We start from the raw sequence: 6,952 nt of genomic DNA on the forward strand, positions 1-6,952 counted from the left end.
TGCAAATGAGAACAATGCTAGTAACAAGGAGATGTGGGATGGATTATTTGCCTGTTTATTCCTCTCTCCAGTACAAACATATATAAAAAAAAGTCTAGAGGTTATTACTTTTACTCTTCCACTACCGAATATATATTATAATACAAGTAAGGTGGAGCATGTCTTCATGTAACAATCAATGGTTTTACATGGGCAACTTGGGGTAGACTTCTTGTTCCACTAATCACGCATGTGATTAATAAATCATGGGATCTCCACTTTTAACTTTTGGATAAAGTAATTAGGTACCACCGGATCATCAGTCAGTCACCATTTTATAAGCATATAAGTTGTAATAATCATCGAGAATGGGGCCAGTATAAGAAAAACCGATCTTTAATGAAAAATTCGAGCAGGACTTTATTATTAAGGATTGAGCCGTGTTCTTTATTTTTTTTTAGTTGGACTATAATTGTTTGGATATTGGACTGTGAACTTGTTGGATATTGGGTTGTATACTTGTTTTTCTTATTGGGCCGAGATTCGATCCATGATTTATGATTGGGTAGAATGATGATGTCGATGGAATTTTTGGGGTTGAGAGGGCAACAAATATTTGCGGGGTAAATACAAATAGAATAGGGAATGAATCAGAAAAGTATAAGCTAGAGGAATGGTTAGTGTGTTTGCGGGTTAGCGGGAGGTCGCGGGTTCAAACCCGGACTTGGGAAATTTTTTAAGGGCTACTCCTATGAGGTAGTTTACTTACTACTTATTATTATTATTATTATTATTATTATTATTATTATTATTATTATTATTATTATTATTATTATTATTATTATTATTATTATTACTACTACTATTGTTATTATTATTATTATTATTATTATTATTAACATTATATTTCCAAATAAATATTAGATACATAAAAATATATATTTGATACATAACGTAATTATATTAGTATTACATAGGATTATAGAATGAAAATAGTGACATTAATTATATAAATGTTACCTATAACAAATTACTGATTTTTGATATAATACTAACTATTTGTATACATATGTTAATATAATTATAAATATTAATTATTTTACAAAATAAATATATGTAACACATAATTGAAGATATAATATATATATATCTTAAATAGAATTGAATATGATTATTATATAATTAAAATACTTAAATAAATAGCACATAAATAAATAAATGGAATTATGTGATTATGTGATTATATATTTAATATATATTACTGATATAGGTTCGTGAATCCGAGGTCAACCTTGCATTGTTCAGTTCAGTCGTATACATATTTTTACCACAAAATATCGTATTGTGAGTTTCATTTGCTCCCTTTTACTCTTTATATTTGTGGGACTGAGAATACATGCGCTGTTTTTACAACTGCTTTATTAAATGCTTTTGAAATATATTTTGAACTGCGAATACATGAAATGCTTTTATAAATGTTTGACGAGATAGACACAAGCAAAACATTCCTCGAATGAATTATTATGCAGACAGAAGTTCTGCGGATTATTATTGAATTATGTGGACATGATAGTTGCCACCTTTGAATTATGTGGACATGATAATTGCCACCATTGAAATATGTGGACATGATAATTGCCACCACTGAATTATGTGGACATGATAATTGCCACCACTGAATTATGTGGACATGATAATTGCCACCAATTGATATGAATGTTATGTATCGAGAGAATGATTTTATACACAGGTTATGTGTATGTTATTTTTGTGCACGAGATATGTGTACGGTTACTAAGATTTATGAAAGATGATTTCGTACACGAGAAAGGTGTACTGTATTTAAAAGATATCGCATGTACATTACAGGTGGGTATAGGATTCGGGCCTATTTGTACCATGCAGGATTTAAATCTTGTGGTCTATCAAAATTACAGAATTTTATTGTTTTATGATAAACTTATGAACTCACCAACCTTTTGGTTGACACTTTAAAGCATGTTTATTCTTAGGTATTAAAGAAATCTTCCGCTGTGCATTTGCTCATATTACATGGAGTCGTTCATGGCATATAGAGGTCAGAACCTCGCAATGGGACCAACTGTTGAAAACTTCGTCCAGATGGATTAGGACGGGTTATTACAGTTAGAATCAGAGCGGTGGTCTTAGTGAACTAGGTCTTGCATTAGTGTGTCTAACTGATAGTCGTTAGGATGCATTAGTGAGTCTGGACTTCGACCGTGTCTGCATGTCAAAAGTTTTGATTATCGTTTTTGTCGGAAATCATCTTCTTATCATCCTTAGGAAATTACCTGCTCATTATTCTTAGTCTAGACACGTTTTACTGCATTGACTGCATGAATAGTGTATAGACAAAATTCATATCTTAGCGTATCTGACAATTCATATCTTAGCGTATCTGTTACTGTAGACCTTGCCTGATATCTCTCGTAAATTTTTCCGTAATTTAAGGGATCCTGGTACTATATATATCTATGCATATTATGCATTGAGAATATATCCAACTATCAATTGCTGTCACTAAACTCTTCATACCAAAAAAAATTTCTGTGAACGTGTAAGATGGCCTCTACGAATCGACCACGTTCCTTTGACTCTAAAGACAGCGTGACGGGAGCACACCAACCAATCAACTATCGTGATTACTGGATAAAATGGGGGTGGGTTCGCGACATACTCACCCTATGGAGAAGGGAAGAAGGTACTCCATATCATGAATCGAATCTACCACCTAACCATGGAGTACTTGACCCGCTCACCGGTGAACCCGTGCGCAACACCGTTTATACCCTATTTGCAAGAATTTTTTGTCTTGAAGCTATCATTAACGGAACTAGAGAAGATATCCGACCTCTACCTCACACTGATAATCAACCAGGGTTAGTAGAAGAAGTTAGAGAACTCCGAGATCGAGTATTAACTTTAGAGAGCACGGTATACAATTTGCAAGCACCAGCAGTATCACCAACACCAGTAACATCACCAGCCTCAGCACCAATGGCACCAGTACCACCAACAACCCAAGTTTCAGCAATCCATGCCTCAACATATCATTCTGTACCTCGAGTATAATCATCGTTCTACGAATCATTCTATATTATTTATCTTCGTTCGACATGGCCATTATGTAATCTCTAATATTTTAGAGATTATATTCTTGTTCTAATGGTAAATCAAATGAGTTTAATATCATATTGACTCATTAAATCTATGATTACATCTGAAGAAAATATATATGTATATTTATTTTCATAAAGATTGTAATTAAAAATTCTTTCGTACAAACTGTTAATGATGAAAATAATTTAACGGGTAGGTAATACCCGAGGAATATTTAGATTTCACATTAATAAGTTACACTGTACATTCTTCAAATCTGATTCAACGGTCAATTACCATCCTACTTACATCCACAGATATACGAATCTGATTTACCAAAGAATAACCATTTTCATTCAATTTCATATTTGGATTTTAATCTATCAGAATCCAACAAGTGGCATAATGAAGAACACATTTGACGAAATAAAAATTTGATAGAAACAAACAAATTAACTATGAAAAATTTTGTTAAGAATCCACGCAAACTGTTCCAGCTAACTGTTCCTAGCTAACTGATTACATTTTATTTATCGCAGTTTATTTATCGCAATTTAATTATCACAATTTTATTTATCGTCATTTAATTTCTGTTATTTACTTTACGCATTTTATTTATCGTCATTTAATTTCTGCATTTATTTTACGCACTTTAAATATCGGGACATGTATACAAGGTTTTGACATATCATATCGACGCATCTATATATATTATTTGGAATAACCATAGACACTCTATATGCAGTAATGATCGAGTTCTCTATACAGGGTTGAGGTTGATTCTACAATAATATATATAGTTTGAGTTTTGATCGAGTCTGAGACATGTACACAGGTCACTATACGTATTAATTAATTAGAATATTGTATATTAAACTATATATGAATTATTGAGTTAGTGACTGTAGACTGCTAACTGTGGACTACCAAGATTGGACAATTAAAATAAATTAAAATATTAATTATAACATATGAAACTAAACAATTCTTCAAGTTTGCCACTTGAATTCATCTTAAACCTCATTTGTATCTTGACGATTCTAATCTGCGTTCAAACATTTCATAATTCTTGAAAACACTTCAATCGAGAGGATGAACCAACCGCACTTCATTTACGGAAGGAAAGATTTATGCATATAGTTATGCACCCGAAAAACTCTCGAAACCTGAGTAAACGTTTACCACGTAGCTGTGCTAATTCCCTAGCGTTATTATTACCCAAAATAACTTGGTAATCCCTTTCAAAGTAGTAAATTTTATCACAGCTCCAGCAAGTCAACTTCGACTTTTCGTTCGAAACAACCTTATTATCACCTTGATTTATATGCATGCTCTTTTATTGTTACCAGAGAACCTTTTATATTTCACCATATTACCAGCAGATGTACCAGCAACCTCGTTGCTTCTTGGCTTAAATCTCTCTAATAAATCATTATATTTACTCATTGAAACTCTATCATATACTCATCCGTATCTTGTAACGAGAACTGCCATACCAATTACCGGGAATCAGCAATCAGTACTTTGAAAACTCACAGCATGTCTACATCAACAGTTATATGTATAACATTTATCTCTTAGAACTATGATCTTCCATTCTGAAATTCTGAAAAGCACCCAGTCGGTGAATCAATACTCGAAATGTTGAAAAAGCTGAATGAAGCAGCAAAATGTAAATGATCTTAACAGTCAAAAGTATGATAATAAAGAATGGATTGTTGGAAACGATCGATAGAAAATTTAGCACCGAAAAGCGGATTATGCGAAACTATGAAGGAGGCCATAGACAATCACATAGAATAAACCTGCCTTCAAAGAATCCTGATGATTCTTATCGAATACCTTACTCCTTAACCACTCTAAATCATTGTGAATGAATTTCTTCATCACAATTTGATTCTGAAATCCTAAGAGATCATCGTACTTTTCTTTATTAATATCCTTAATATTTCTGAAGATATCTTCATAAATATTCTCGTTTGATATTAATTTTCTCTCTGCGCTACCCGTATTATATCATAAAAGGAAACTGTTTTAGTTTCTATATTCTGCGAACCTTTGAATTTAAAATATGAATGTTTTTGAAGTAGTGTTAGGAACTGATGCATGAGTTAATATAATATAATGACACTTGATCAACGTGATTATATTATAGTAAGTCATGCTGAGTTTCTAATGGAACGTGATGATTCACCGATCATAACGTCATCATGTGCCATGTTACACGGCTCTTGTATTCTATTTAACCTCACAAATATCAAGAAAATATTTTCTTGATGATTCGGTCTTTTCTGAATATTCTGGTAATTTGACAAATCAAATCGTGCTACTACATTTCCTTTCTACCTTGTATACTATAATAATTCGAAACTCCATACCTACGAATTCTGGACCATTACTTGCGAAAAGAAAACAAAAGCATGAAGCTCCAAAATAGAAAGGGGGTATAAATCGCAGCAAATAAGAGAGAACATTAATTGTGAATGACAATGATTATAGAAGACGGGAGCAGGGACTTCTAAATATAAGAGAAAATATAAAGCCCAATAACATCACGGAGATTACAAACTGTGGATATTAATACGAATAGCAATATAAAGACACGGTATAATTAAGAATAGTATCACCCCAAGGTAATAGTAAAACTAAACAGAATTTTTTTCTGGAGGACGATTGAAAAGAAGGATGACAGAAATGATAATTAGGAAAATATCAAGGATTAGAACTGGATTAAGTATTTTCACAATCTTCTAGATGTACGAACTAAGAAAGAAAGAATAGGAATGGTGAGAATAATGGAACAGAAGAGTTTAATTTATAATGGAAATATCAGACGGAGTAATCGAGATAGATCACCGTATTTAATTATAGATATCTTAATTTCCTTATTCGCCGAAGAATCAAATCTTTTAGATTTCGAAGATTTTCTTTAAATCCATTGAATTCCGGAATTCAATCTTGGCTCCGTCAAAAGTTAAGATGTACCTTATTTTCTAAATTCAACCACGACTACGTCAAAAGTAAAGATGAAACTTTACACTCTCTTATGATAGCTTCATTCGTACTCTTCGAATAAATGAATTGTTTTATCCATATTACTCAATGATGATAAAACTATATTTATCAACTTATATTTGTCATGAAAACATACTTATTGTCATCCATGACCATTCCACTCAAATTTCAGGACGAAATTTCTTTAACGGGTAGGTACTGTGACGACCCGGAAATTTTTGATCAAATTTAAACTTAATCTTTAAATGATTTCGACACGATAAGCAAAGTCTGTAATATTAAAATCTCAAAAACTTTGAACCGTGTTCATGAGTTCATTTACCTTCGACTGCTCTCGACGATTCATGAACCTTTAATTGTAAATAGAAATGTATATACATAAATAAGAATATATATAAATAAATATATATTATAAATTAAACTATTATACGATTTAATTATTATGAAATATAACTTAAGATAATCTAAAAACTGTTATTTAAAAATGTTTAATTAATTATTGAGAGTATATTGAATGATAATGACTTTAAACATAATTTGTCAACGGTAACAAAGTATTAAAGATGTACTCTGAGATTATTGTTTCAATATATATAATTAATATATTTATGTTACTTGCTGCTCTAAAACATAATTAAATATGTACTAGTAGAAATATATATATACAATCTATAAATACAAAATTATTATATATAAATGATTGTAGTATTATTATTACTAATATTATTATTAACATTAATAATATTGGTATTATTATTATTATTATCAGCATTAATAATATTATTATCATTTTCATTATTATCATTGTTACTTATTATTATTATTATTATTATTATTA

The sequence above is a fragment of the Rutidosis leptorrhynchoides genome, chromosome 4, assembly GCF_046630445.1.
Source record: "Rutidosis leptorrhynchoides isolate AG116_Rl617_1_P2 chromosome 4, CSIRO_AGI_Rlap_v1, whole genome shotgun sequence".
Taxonomy (NCBI): Eukaryota; Viridiplantae; Streptophyta; class Magnoliopsida; order Asterales; family Asteraceae; genus Rutidosis; species Rutidosis leptorrhynchoides.